Source organism: Rhinolophus sinicus, linkage group LG15 (assembly GCF_036562045.2).
Source record: "Rhinolophus sinicus isolate RSC01 linkage group LG15, ASM3656204v1, whole genome shotgun sequence".
NCBI lineage: Eukaryota > Metazoa > Chordata > Mammalia > Chiroptera > Rhinolophidae > Rhinolophus > Rhinolophus sinicus.
In genome coordinates, this window is record NC_133764.1 from 9,568,920 (window position 1) to 9,583,415 (window position 14,496).

Below are 14,496 nucleotides of genomic sequence, written 5' to 3' on the forward strand. Positions count from 1 at the left end.
TTGTTTTCTTTGCTGCGCGGAGGTCGGGCCTTCCTCTAACCCAGCCTGATGGCCCCGGTGGCACCGCGTACAGGACCGTGCCCCTGTGGGCAAACAGCCCTGGGTCATGAGGAAGGGGAGGAGGATGTAACCTCTGCCTTCTCACCCCTCCTGCCCGAAGCCCCGCGGGTCTGGCGAGAAGGGGCGGCTCCTCTGGGTCCCCCTTCCCTCCGCAGTTGTCAGTGCGCGCTTGGGCCTATCTGTCGGAAACGCGGCTCCTTTCATGCCGGGAAAGCTGTGGTGGACAGGAGGCTAAAGGAGAAAGAAGCCGGACAGCACCTGGGCACTGGCCAACGCCCCTCCCAGACAAGTCTGCAGAGCCTCAGGCTGGGGGAAGCCCAGCCCTCCCCAGATCCCTGGGGCAGGCTGATAGGTCCTTCCTCCTGGCTCACTTCTTTAAGGGTGCTGTGCCCTATTCTATCTCATGGGAGCCCCACAACTTTGCAAAGCAGGTTATTAACTCCTTTTTGCAGATGAGCCTGAGGTCTCGGGAGGTAAAGAAACTTGCCCAAGATCTCCCAGCTAGCAAACATCAAATCAGGAATAGAAACCTGGGCTCCTTCCTCTCCTCACATTTGTCAAATGGATATTCCCGCCCACTTATAGTCTCACGGAGCATTCTGGGGGCCACCCAGGCTTCTCCTTCTTGCCTCATTCTCTGCCACCTTAACAAAAGGACTGAGGACAGTGACAGCATCCTTTGACCAACTTGCAAAGAGCTTTGGGGGAAAGAATGCACTGGACTGAAAGTTTGGAACTAAATTTCTGTTGATTTATTTGTACTAGGAATAGGTCTGGATTGAAAGCCCACGGTACTGTTTCTGGCCCAACGGCTGACTTGCTGCATTAGCTCCATCCAGTGCCTCATTTTGTCTTATTGGCATTTTCATTAACTCTGAGACTCTGAGAAAGGGCCTAGGTTCATCTGGCCCAGCTCACTCTCCTTGGAAGAACGCCTTTCTCGGCCTCTGTGAGAGACAGCCCCCAAGCCAGCTCTTCCAGGCATGGGAGTTCCCCACAGCCCAAGGAAATAAATCCATTCCATTGCAGTACAGCCTGGAGCCATCCTCTCCCTGGGGCAGTGCTTTTAGCTCTGCCTTCTTGTGCCATCACCACTCTCTACACTAGTTATTTGTGCCTTACCTGTGGCAGAGAGGATTTCAGGTGACTTACAAGGGTGCTTAAAACATGGCAAGATAACATATTAATAAATTAGAAAGTGAGGTGAAAGGAGATAAATGAAATGTTTAACCACGGTGGAAAGTGAAATCCCAATGATATGTAAGGCAGCATAGCAGTTAGAAGGACATGCTTTGGAGCCAGAGTGTGATGCTGGCAAGTTTTGCATCTTTCTGTGCCTTGTTTTCCGCATTTGTAAAAGAGGTACAATAATACCTACCTCATAGGCTTGTGAGCATCAAATGAGTTAACACATATCAATATTAGAGCTTGTAATATGCATGTTATATAATCTACATGAATATACTTTCACACATATGTATATGTAAATATACATAAAGCCAGGCACAGAGTAAGTGGATGCAGAAATGTTAGTTCTTAGTATTAAATTGCTAGATCTTTATAAAAATTTAAATTTATTTCATAAATACATGTAATTAATCAACTTATAAAATGAAAAAAGCAAATTACAAAACACTATACCCCAAAAAACGCTATGCACAGATATTTTTTTTTTTCAAAAAGTATGTATACAGACAATATTGTTAATTGTGGTTATCTCTGGATTGTGAGATTAGAGGTGATTTTTTTTTCTCGTGTGTTCTCAATTTTGTATAGTAAAATAAGAGGGAAAGCTAAGAGAAGAAAGGAAAACCAAGAGGGAAGACCAAATAGAGATGGGAATAAAGCTAAAATGCACCCAGGAATGCCCTATTCACCTCCTGTGGGTGGGTCACAGATTTGTCCCTAGAGCTTTCCTGAAGCCTAAGTGAAAAGGAGACCATGTCAGTTACACAATTCCCAGTGTCCACGAGATGAAAACAGACCTATTACTCAAGAGAATTACAACTATTTCTGGTACTAAAATCAGACAGGAATTTCTCCTGGGGGGCCTCATAAAGGGAACACAGTGTGAAGTAACGAGCAAAAACCCTTGGCAACATCCCCTTAACAGTCACAGCAGAGAGCTAGCTGTGTGCAGTGGTTTCTGGGATGGCCCACGATACCAGCCGATGGCATCACACCAAAACACAGGAAAAGACACGCTGACAAGGAGGGGGCTGAAAGAGGCAAATCAGGGTACCCCACTCACCACCCAGCCCTCTTGGGTCTATGTTGAGGTACATGCAAGACTGGATCAGTGGGTGCTTTCCAAGCCTTCCTCCTGCTGCTGCTGTTTCTGTCCACAGAGCTTTTGATGGATCTTGCATGGCAGCAAGTTTGAAATTGCCCTTTGTGGATACAGCTATTTTACATTGCCAGCTGAGCTGAGGGGAGTTGGGGGCGGAGGCGCTTTTAATTTTTATTGTGGTCACTTAGGCCGAAGCTTATCTTCTTTAGTAGTTCCTGGTGGACAGGACTGTCTCACCTCGTATCTTGGAGGTCTGGAACATTCTGGACACAATAGAACTTTTCTACCTCCATTCAAACCTACCTACCTCCCAGTCGGTCCAATTCCAATCCGACACAGCAGCCCAGACAAAGGTTCTGCCTCTCCAAAGTTTTGAAATCAGCTCCTTATCATCCCTCAGTTTTGTATTTTCTAGACAAAATGTTCCCGGTTTTTTTAAAGATTTCTCGTAGGACATTATTTTCTGACTACTCTGCAGACTCCCAATGCCCTCTAATTTGTCAGTGTCCCTTCCTAAAACATACTGCCTTTTGAGGGGACAAATGAAAAAACCAGATGTCCAAGTGTTGTGAAAGCATCTCAAAGTGGGGGTTATAAATACACACCCGCAAAGGCATGTCAGGCTCTAAGCAGCGGGATCCATGATGCAAAGTGGAGTTCAAAACACAACAGTGTGGCTCTTGGGTGAGAAAGTAAATTCCCACGTGTTTCTTCAAGGAATGTGTTGGGAGGGGAAGCTGCCATTCTTGGCACCCAGCCTTACCTGAAGCCCGAGGATCACCCTAGAAAGAGGTGAATGTGGCAGATTCAAGAAAACTCAGAAGTCGCCAGAATAGGAGGAGGAAAACAGGAGACTCCGGCGTCCTAGAAACCAACAGGCGAGTTTCAAGGAAGGAGGGGCAGTGAGCACTGTCACATGCCTTCAAGGTCAAGATAAGATCTGAAAGGAGTCCTTTGGATTGAACTGCAAGGAAGCCATTGGTGACCTTGACTGGCAGTGGTCAAAGGGTGGTGGGGACAGAAGCCAGACTGCCTCAGGTTATGGAGTGAATGAGAGGTGAGAAAGTGGAGATAGGGAGTGTAGACAACTTTCAAGAAGTGTGAAAACAAGTGGTAGGAAAGAGATAGGGTGATAGCAGGGAGGTGGCATGGGATTGAGGGAAGATTGGGATTTTTTATTGTTGTTTATAAGATAAGGCTATTTAAACATGTTGATAGGAAGGAGCAGCAGGAGAAGGTTGAAGACAGATAAAACCAGCTTTGTAAAATTGGTGGTCAGGTGGTCTGAAAGCTTACCTTGTTTCAGTGGAATAGGAAGTGACACCACCTGCTGAGAGTGAGGGAACAGGTGAGAGCATTGAAGCTTTGGGACAGTGGAGAAGGTTTGATGAGATCATTACAGAAAAGAGGATAATGTTTGCTGGGCAGATAAAGGTCCTATTGAAGTTGGCGATTATCTATGAGAAAGAATGCAAACCAGCGAAGTCACTGGACTCCCCGCCCCAGCAGTGTTCAGCAGCCCCCTGTGTAGACCTAGAGAAAGCAGAACAATTGGATTAATCTAGAATTGAGGGTTTGTTCCAGGAGGTGGGACAGGAGGACAAGGGGAAGAGGGTGGCTGATGTGATGGGCCATGAAGACAAAGCGAAAGACAGAAGGAAATGAAGGGCATGGCCAGAAGAGGGAAGAGAGAGGCCAGGGGTCTCGACCTCTGCTGTTCACTACAATAGCTAGTAGCCACATGTAGCTATTTCAATTTCAACTTGAATGAATTAAAATTAAATAAAATGTAAAGCTCACTTTCACAATTGCCCATGATTTGGATAGCACCAATAAAGAACGTTTCCATCAGCAGCGAAAGTTCTGTCAGACAGAGATGGTCTAACAGATTCAGGAAAATAGAAGAAGAGGTGTGGTGGGGAATAACTAAGGGGACTGTGGTCCAAAACCAGATGTCTGAATTGAGGAGTCCAGGAGTGGAACAGCTTTGGGTGATGACACGGCCCACTGAGGGCAAGAGGGGGGTGTCTGCTGGGAAGCAGCGCTGAAGGTGACTGGAGATAAGGAGGTCAAGGTACCCAACAGTCTGTCCCCCTGGGTACTAAAGACACTCGGGAGCAGCATCAGGGCTTGGGGCAGAGATGAAAACTGAACCCGTGCTGGTGTCTTCAAAGAAAGGGGAGTGACCTAGATGGAGAGGAGATTCCAAGGATGAGATGTGGGCGGTAGAAGAGCTTGGGTGGTTCTGGCCTTTAAGGAGCAGGGTTCTGTTGTTGTTTTTAATGAAGATGGAAGGCACGTTGGGGACTGAGGAAGACAACAGTCCCCTCATGAGGGCATTGGTATGTGTGGTGTGGGAGAAGAGCAGCCCCACTGAAGGGCGCTGCAGTGTGCGTGGGGTAAGGCTGTGGGGTAAGCATGTAGGCAGGTAAACTATCAGTGAGCAGGGTGAGGATGCAGGGGAGGGCTTATCCCAAGGATGGGGGCACCAGATGGCACAGGCTAATGGTTTGTGAGAAAGGAAGACAGGAAGAGAGTAAGGGCTTAGGAGAAATGATATGACCTGTGGGGTTTTCTTCGTGGGCGTGACTAAGGTTTTTAGTCTTTACATCAAGCATTTATATAATGCTTACTGTGTGCCAAGCACTCTGCTAAGCACTTTATCAATCATTAACTCATAATAATCTTATGAGATAGGTGTACTATTATTTCCATTCTACATAGAAGGAAACTGAGACACAGAGAAGGAATTTGCTGAAGATCACATCTCTGGTAAATAGAGGAGTAGGGATTTGAACTAAAATGGCCTGGTTCCAGTGTTTGGAGCTCTTAGCACCTATGAGCAAGACAGGATTGGCTGCCATAAGCTTTCTGACACAAATGGGTCTCAGCCATCTCCAGACAGGAGAAGGGAGTCAAGTTTACCAGAAGTATGAGCCGTGATCTGGCTCGACTGTGCTTCTGAGCATGTCTGGTTCAGTTAAGAGGACAGATATTAAATGATTTGATTTCCAGGACTCCCAATTTAGGCTGGAAATTGTAGCAGCTGAGGTAATCCCAGCATCTGGCCTCTCCAAAGGGGTCAGTGTGGCCTAGATTGATTGTTTCTTTCAGAAATGGAAAGAACTTAGACCAAGCTTGGTTCCAATTCACCATTTACCGACTGTATGACCTTGAGCAAGTTGCTTTACCCATCTGAGCATGTTTTCTCATGGTGAAATTGGGGTCATCACACTTACCTTATAGGTTTGTTAGGTGCTTACAAAGATGTATTTGAAAGGAAAGAAGCTGGAACAGAGTAGATGCTCAATATGTGATAGTTAAGAAGTGCTTTTGTTTTATACTCATAGTCCTCAGATCTGGCTCCCAGATCCCTCACCCTGGAAGAATTAGGGGCATCTTCTCATTTCAAGGCTTCTAGCACCGGGCTCACCTAATCAGCCTCATGGACATGGCTCAAGGGATCCATCCCAGGTCCCTGGACAGGATTTCAGGAGCTGTGACTGTTCTGGAAAAGGTTTTAGAACATGGGAGAGCAGGCCTGGACAGTGAGTAAGGTTCCCGGAGATGTACCCATTTCTTCAATGCTGTTTATCTGCATCTTCAGCTCAGGCCTCCCCTATTGCAGGCTTCTTGGCTGAGGATTCAGGAGTTGGGCATAGAAGCCATCCAAACCCCAAATCTGGCAAATCCTTTAATCTACCAGAGCTCTTTGAAGAGGTAAAATGCTTGTGGATAGGGGGAACCAGCAGATGTAATTTATTTTCATTTGCAAAAAGCTTTTGACAAGGTCCCACCCTGAACGCTATTAAAAAAAAAGAAAATGGAGCACTGTGGGGGAAAGTTTTGTCATGGATGGAAGCCTGGCCTTCGGCAAGAAACAAAGGATGCAAATAAAGGACGGTTCTCTAGGTGGAGAAAATAGTGGGGGTGGGAGGGAGCCTCTGAGCCCAGAGATGGGGTGCAATTCATTGAATATTTAGACAAAATCTGAAGGAGGGAGTCCCTTCAGTATAACCTCAAAATTTAGAGGTGACACCAGAGTGATGCCAAGAGGAACAGAGTGAATGGAGGGTCTCAAGAGGGTGTTTGAATGGACTGTGGAACACAGACAGGCTTGGCAGAAGGCGATGCATTCGGTGAGAAATAATTTGAAATACTCTTACAGGATGAAAGGTTATCAGTTAATGTCAAAAAATACTATTTTAGGACTCAAATACAACCTTGTTGTTTTTGAGATTGTTTGTGTGGAGATTGTTTCTCCACAGAAATACTATTGGCATTCAGGATCAGAAAATCCTTACTGGGCAGATCCGTCCTGACCACTAGAGGACATTTAACATCTCTGACCCCTGTTCACTAAATACCAGAAGGTCCCATCCCCCCCACACACACACCAGTCATTATGACAACTGAAAATTGACTTCTCATATTTACAAATTCCCCCGGGAAGAGCCCACCCCACCACCCTGACCCACTTGAAATGTAGCCCATTTTGCTAATAAGGCCCAAAGAGGCTAAATACATTCTCAGGAAGAGTACTGGAAATGAAAACAAGATGCATCTATGATCTTCTAGGAAATCCTAGTCATCATATCTCAAAATACTTATGGAGGTAGAGATGGCCCAGACAGCAGCACCTTGATTGTGTTAAGTGTGGGAAACACAAACAAAGCGGAGGAGGGGACAGAGAATGCCAGGAGAGGTAGATTTTAGACAAGGTACTTGGAGGCAAGAAGAGGGTGGTCTCTGAGAAGGCTCCAGTAGAGCAGAGTTAAGTGAGGAAGGGAGCTGCAGGATAAGGGGGTGGGTGGGGTGGGTGGTAGGAGAATGTGTATTCCAAGCAGAGGAAACAGCAGGTGCAAAAGTCCTGTGGCAGAGCTTGACTTGTGTAAGGAACAGGAAAGAAGAGCTTGATGGAGGCTTGGTGAGCAAGATGGGGAGTGGCAGGAAGTGTGGTCAGAGAGGCAGGCACAAGCCAGGGTATGCAGAGCACTGCAGACCTTGATAAGTAATTTGAACTCTTTGGGATGCATCCTGGGTGCCTCCAAGGCCCTGGAGTTGCTTTTTCCCATAGCTCTTCATATCATATTGTTTCCCTAACTAGTTCATGAGCTTCTTGAAGAAGGAACTGTGTCTTTCCCCTCTGAATCCCCAGTGTTTAACAGACTGCCTGACACAGAATAGGAATGCACTACAAATTCATTAAAATTCGTCAAAGACCACAGAATTATAGATCACTGATGGTGGTGCCCAGCTATGGAAGGCTTAAAAATGTTCCCCAAAAGATATCCATGTCTTAAACCCTGGAACCTATGAATGTTACCTCATACTGCTGAAAAGGGTCTTTGCAGATGTGATTAAATTAAGGATCTTGAGATGGGACTATCATCATGGATGATATGCCATCACAAGTGTCCTTATAAGAGATTAGCAGAGAGAGAGCTGACAAGATAGAAGGCCATGTGAAGACAGAGGCAGGAGTTAGAGTGGTGCAGACACAAGCCAAGGAATATCAGTAGCCAGCAGAAGCTGAAAGAGACAAGGAACTCATTCTCCTCCAGAGCCTCTGGAGGGAGACAACATTTGGTTTCAATCCAGTGATAGTGATTTCGAACTTTTGGCCTCCAGAACGGTGAGAGAATACATTTTTGTTGTTTTAAGCCACCAACTTTGTAGGAATTTGTTACAGTGGCCTAAGGAAGCTAATACACCAACATCCCAGAAATGCCAGAATTGAGAGGGTCCCTTGCAAATCTTAAAAGATGAGCCTGGGGTAAAGGAAAGGAACAAAAAGAGGGAATGCTAACACTCTGGTCTTGAAATGTTTGTGAAGTCTTCCTTTGGTTCTTCTCCTCATGAGTAGTGGCCACGTCTCACTGTTCTTTACCTGCCACAATGCTGAGTTCAGTGCCTCCAATGTAAGCTTGCCAAGTGCTTGCTCTTTGTGTTAAGATATTGTAAACCCCCTTTTCTGGAGGACAGAGTTGCAGCACCCTTGATGATTTAGAACACATTCCAGAAGTAAGTCAATAGTCTCCTGAGCATTTGAGAGAAGAATAGCCACAGTATCAGGGGACTTCAGTCAGAAATTCTTCGCTTAGAAGCATTTGTAAGCTGACGTCAGGCCAGGCATCTTCTGTTCTCCCAAAGTCATAGAGAACCACAGATTAGGGTCCTGGAGGAATGGTGACTGCTGAACATGTTACACTGAGAAGTGACAGCTGACAGTAGATTCTACCCCAGCCACCACCCAGGGACTCAGGGCGGGTCCCACCAGATTCATTGCTGTATTAGAGCCCAGTGGAGCTAGAGACTAGGAGCAGCCCTTAGAAAGCATCCATCCAGTGTCCCCCAGTTTACAAATGAGGAAACTGAGGCAGGGAGGCAGAGCGAATTGCCGAGGAGCTGATGTTCCTAAAGATGACTGTGAGTTATCGAACTAGATTGTGGTTACCCATTCAACCACACCTAGGGAACACCTCCTATATTTGGTCCTACTGACTTAGGTGAGGGGAAAATTATGATTCTGATGGAAAAAATCCTTTTCATGAAAAATGTCTAGGCTTCAGGGAGTAATCTTCTGTTAACTGCAAAAATCAACTATGTGGAACAGCTTATTTTCCCCAAATGTCAGTAAAATGAGGCATTACTGGTCTGCACATCACACAGGGAAAAATTTAGGGAGCTTAATTCCAAGAGGTAGTACAGGATGAAAACAGACATGGACCATTGATTCCAAACAGATTGGTTAAGCACATGAATTATTCAACCATGATAAGGTATTAAAGGAAAGTAGGATTTGGGTGGAAGGAGGGGACCTCTCTCTCACTGATGCTAACATCAGGCAAGGAGTGCCACCACCCTAGCCCCAAAATGATGCCAGAAACCACACATAGGCTGGATGAATATGACCTAACCTAGAAAGCTACTTCCTAGGCTCTGGCTGGGCACCTGGTTTATGGGGTCTCCCAGGGAGCCCAGGTTCCTAGCTCTGCTTGCAGGGAGTTCCTTAGGTGGTCTGCAGGAGAGTGCAGGCCCAAAAAGACTACTCGCATTGTGCTCCGATCCCACACACTCCCTGACCTTTACACTTCTGAGACTGTGGGTGCTATGAACTCAATGATTGTGCCCCCCTCCCAATCCATGTGTCGAAGCCCTAATCCCCAATGATGGGATTAGTGCCCTTATAAGAAGAGAGATGAGAGACATAATCTCTCTTTCCACCATGTGAGAACACAGCAAGAAGGCAGCTGTCTGCAAACCAGGAAGACAGACTTCACCAGGAACCAAATCTGCTGGCACCTTGGTCTTGGACTTCCCAGCCTCTAGAACTGTGAGAAATAAATGTTTGTTGCTTAAGCCACCCAATCTATGGTATTCTGTTATAGCAGCTTGAGCTAAGAGACTGGGCAAGTCATTTTACCTCTCTGAGCATCAATTTTCTCTTCTAAAAAATGTGGATAGTAATATTATTTATCTCCTTCCTTCCTCCCTCCCTTCCTCTCCCCTTCCTACCTTCCTTCTTTCTTTCCTTCCTTCCTTCCTTCCTTCCTTCCTTCCTTCCTTCCTTCCCTTCATTCCATCCATCCATCCATCCATCCATCCATCCATCCATCCGTCCATCCAAGTCTTCTGTGGATATCAGGAATAGTGAGTAAAAAAGCATATTCAAAAGACCATGAAGTGTCCAAAGCCCTAAACAAATATAATTTTTATAAAGTTACGTGGAACCAGCTAATCCAGTGCCACTACCATCACCATGGTTACCACAGGGCCACCACCGTCTTGAGAGGATGACAAGCTGCCCTGAACAATTGGAGATCATGTACAGGACAGTGACAACTAGCAGTATAGAAAGACTGGAATTGATGTTAATAATACTTTACTAATTAATAATTAGTCAATGAGCATGAATAATATGTATCAATAAAAAGTATTCGCTTCAGCTTGAGGTCAGCTAGATCCCTCAAGAGTAGAGTCTACAATCACAACCACAACCACAATTATCATCATCCTCACAATGGTCACAATCACAGCCATAGTCACAATCACAACCACCATGGCGGCTCACACTTACAGGACACTGTCCTGGCTGTCGGGCCCAGTCTGGGAACTTACATTTTATGTCTGAGCCAAGGGGTTTGTGGAGGCAGTGGTGATGGTGGAGAGGCCAGAAGTGAAATTGTGAGAAGTCTCTCTTCTTAGGGAAGACAGGGAGGGAGAGGCTAAGCCAGACTATAGGTCCCATGACTCGGTGCGACATCTTCGTTGCTTATTACTACATGTCCAACACCTAGCACATAGTAGGCACTTAAAAAATGTTTGCTAAGTGAACACAGAGGGGCCCAGCCAATGTGTCCATATGTAAGGAACAGAGATTTCTTGGTGCCCAGGAACATATCTGGGCTTGGGTTTAGTGGGTCGAATTCGGTTCTGAATCCATGAAACTCCCAGCAATTCTTCACCCCATTGCATCATATTGGTCTTGCTCCAGAACTTGGATGGTCCTTGGTGTCATCAAAATCTCATTGTGTGTGATACACACACACACCACATCTCCTGGCTCCAGAGTGAGAATCAGCCCCTTTCAGCAGGAAATAAGGACCCTCCCTGGGCTGGGTGCCCTCACCCTGGATCCAAAGGGCTCAGGAGACAACTGCCTCCTGCCCTGGCCCCCTCAGCTAAGATCTGATTTTCTCATCATCTGGATAGTCTCAGCAACTTGCAGCAAAGGGATGAACCAGGCTGACCTTTCTGGAGGTTTGTTTAAAGCAGAACAATGTTTGTCTTGTCCAAACACTATGAATTACTCCAGAGAATCCTGCCTAGTTTTACAATCCACAGCTAAAAATGGCTTACATAAATAGGAACTCGTCCCCTCCCATGCCCCCTTTCTATTCCTAACAGCTTTTCCTCCCCACACCCATTTTCTTCCACTCTTCCAGACCTTCTCCCTACTTCGCCCACCCCCCACCCTGCATACCTTCTCTCCTCTGAGCCCCAGGAGGTAAAGGGGCAGGTATTGGGCATTCTGGGCCACAGCCCGCCCCTGGGTTATTGCTGGCTCGGATCGGCTATGGTGGGCTGCTCTGTCCCTGGTGTGGGCAGGGTTTGCCTTGCGAAGGGAGCTTCTGGGCACATGTGTACTACTTGTGTGGGGCCTGCAGTGCACTGTTAGCTCCAACTGCCAAAGAGTGTTTGGTAAGAGGAGGCCCCTAGATCTGGGGCTCAGTGTCCAATGAGTCTGCAGCCCAGTTAGGCCACTCCTCATCTGCCAGGGTGCTCAGCTCACCTACAGCGGCTCCCTCATAGGCTGCACGTTCAGGGAATCCAGAGGTATCTCCTAGAAGTAGACGCCATCCACTGCAAGCCTCCAGTAGAAATAGGAGACAGTCAAGACTGTTCTGCTGATCAAAGTATGAGCCACAGGAAGCAAGCTGGGTCTGTGGTCCTGGGAGGGAAGGAGTTGCAGGGGGAAAAGCCCAGTTTAGGCTGCATTTCCCTAAATATAGTCCCTGTATCAATTACATCAAAATGCTTTGGGCAGCTTGTTTAAAATGCAATGTTTGGGATCCCTCCCTAGGCCCAGGAAAGCTCTCTTTGGGGGTAGGGCCAGGGGCTGATGCCCAGAGTATGATATTCACTATTGTGCTGTGAAATCCACTCTAGTTCAAGCCAGATGACTAACCAGCTGTGTGACACTGGCAGGCCACTTCAGGTTTCAGTATTACCATCTGTACAATGGCCCTAGAATCTTTGAAGGGCCCCCTCCCAGATCTTACAATGTGTGATTTCAAGGAGAGGGGGACACCAAAACCCAAGAGCAGCAAAGGTGGGTGAGAAAAAAATCGATAGTCACTAAAGTTCCAAGGAGAGGCACTGGTGAAGACTTGGAGAGATGCCAGGGGCGTGGGCCGCTGGATTGGTAGTGGGAGGTGTGAATGGTGTGTGGGATCCTTCTACTGACGGCCGGCGCGTGCACTTGGAGCCAAATGTGATCTCATTTCATTCTTGCTTTGCAGGCAACAAAACTGAGATTCGAGGGAGGAGTGACTTCCATTCAGAAGCTGGTGAATCGCATGGGATTCAATCCCCTACACACCCTGGGACACCCATCTGGCCATTCCAGAAACACCCCTTCCGGCCAGCTGCTTCCCTTGTCATTCCAGCCTCTCAAACGAGCTTCAAACTTAGAACCGCAGTTCCTTGTCTTCCCCCGATGGGAGGGTCCCACTGGGCCCCGCGAGGTGGAAACACGGTGAGCCCCCACCGCAGGAAAATCAAGTGCCTGGAACTTCACCCTGGATAGAGCCACGCCGGCCCTGCCCACCCGAAGGCTACTTGGTCCGCAGGGTTAGGGCTGCAGTGCACCATCGGCTTTGCCAGAGGGCCAGAGGCGCCGCCAGGGGAAAGGCCCCAGCTTTCAGAGTCCTGAGTCCATTTGTACCCAACACTCCGGGTTGAGAAGAGGTCAAAGGATAAAGCCGGCCGTCGTCACCAGCTCAGCTGATGCCCCAGGCAGACCCTAGGGTGCGGGCAGGAGTGGAGGGCTGGAGGTCACGGTGTCACCTCCCCAGCCCTGCGGGCGAAAGAGCTGATATCTCAGAGAACCCAAAATTAAATATCTGTGAGGGTCGGGACTGCACCATTTGGCCCTGCTTCTGCGATCTGCGTTTGTGCATTGGATTCCACTTAACAATTTGGGAAATCTAGAAACTTGCTGTGTGGCCACAGGCACACTATGGACGGCTCTGGGCCACGGGTCCTTCTTTTTTGCGGAAAGAGGGGTTTTGGACAGAGGCTCCCCAGGCCGCAGCTCCAACGTCCGCGCCTTGAATTAGCTGCGCCTCCTTCCAGTTTAGCATTTTATTTTCTAATCAAGCTCTTTGTCCCCTGCGGCCTTAACCGGAGCCCCACGCTTCCGCGTTTCCTTTAGTCCCCTGCCCCGGTCTCTCTCGCCCGACTTTCCCGTCGAAGGCACTCGAGTGAGTGATTCCCGGGAGCCGGGGCCGAGGCCGGCGGGTCCGCGGCGCGGCCGGGGCTGTATAGAAATGGCCAGAGAAGCCGGCGGGCGCGGCGGCGATTTATTCTGGGAGTGACAGCCCCTTTGAGCGCTCAGCGAATGGCATTTTCTGTCTGTGAAAGCCTTTCTTCCCACCTCTGTTCAGATTAGCCCGGGGGATGAATGCGCCCATTATCCAGCCCGCTGACCATTCTGAAATGCCAAATTAATTACTAAGCACTGAATCAGGCGCCGGGGCCGGGGCACTGGGAGGTGTGAAAATAGCGAGCGGCTGGAGATGGGGAAGGCGAGGGGCGCAGCGCCGAGAGGCCGGGAGGGGTGGCCCCGGGCGCGGGCGCGGCGGGACCGGGACAGGCTTGGCCGGCCGCCGAGCGCAACCTGCCGGCGTGACCGGGCGCGACCGCGGGGCGAGCGGGCTGGAAAGCGACCCCGGCGGGCAGGAAGGCGCGGAGCAGGGTGGTCACACCAGCAGGCTAGGGCTCTACCGGACCGCGACCAGAGCGCGCCAAGTGCGCTGGGCGCGGGGCCGGGGCTCCGGCGTGCGCCACGCGCGGATGCCTCTTGCCGAAGCCCCGCGGGGCAAGGCCACCCCCAGACGGCCCCAGTCCGCGGCCACCCGCTCCAATCCCGCCCCTACGCTGCACCGCTCCAGCTGCGCTCCTAGGCCTTCAGAAAACTTGGGCGCCGCCCTCCAACCACAGCCCAAGCCAGAGCCTGGCGAGCGCGGGGTCACCCAGGGCCGCCCCCACCGGACCCGGACTCCGGCTGATGGACAGCACTTACCTTCCCAGGCGCCGGTCAGAACAGGGAGGCGAAATCTCCGCGGCTACTGCTGGAGTGCGCAGAGCGCCGAGGAGCGCGCGCCTTTAAGACTCTTCCCCAGGACTCCGCCAGGTGGTGTCAGGCCGGCCCGGCTCTTGCAGCTCCTCACCCCCGCGGCCACCCTGCTTCCCAGCCCGTCCCAGGCTGAACCCCAGCCCCTCGCTCCCACTGCTAGCCCTGCCGCGCCCGCTCCAGCGGAGTTGAGACAGAAGCTCAGGAGGACAGGATGGGTATCATTTGGGATACACGGATGCCCAAGAGAAAGCCAGGCATCCTATCCACGCTAGATTTGGTTGGC

The 14,496-nt window shown here is 49.2% G+C and overlaps 1 protein-coding gene across 2 annotated transcripts in view; it reads right to left on the minus strand.

The window, feature by feature from the left end:
* NTN1 (netrin 1) overlaps positions 1-14,286 on the minus strand; it is a 196,876-nt gene extending 182,590 nt beyond the window's left edge. The window contains exon 1 of one of the 2 annotated variants that reach the window (XM_019755250.2): positions 14,160-14,286. The gene's annotated coding sequence lies outside the window, so the exon portion shown is untranslated. Of the gene's footprint in view, positions 1-145; positions 165-14,159 lie in introns of those variants that run through there. The other variant, XM_074319331.1, reaches the window with a different exon arrangement.
* Between the last annotated feature and the right edge of the window lie 210 nt (positions 14,287-14,496).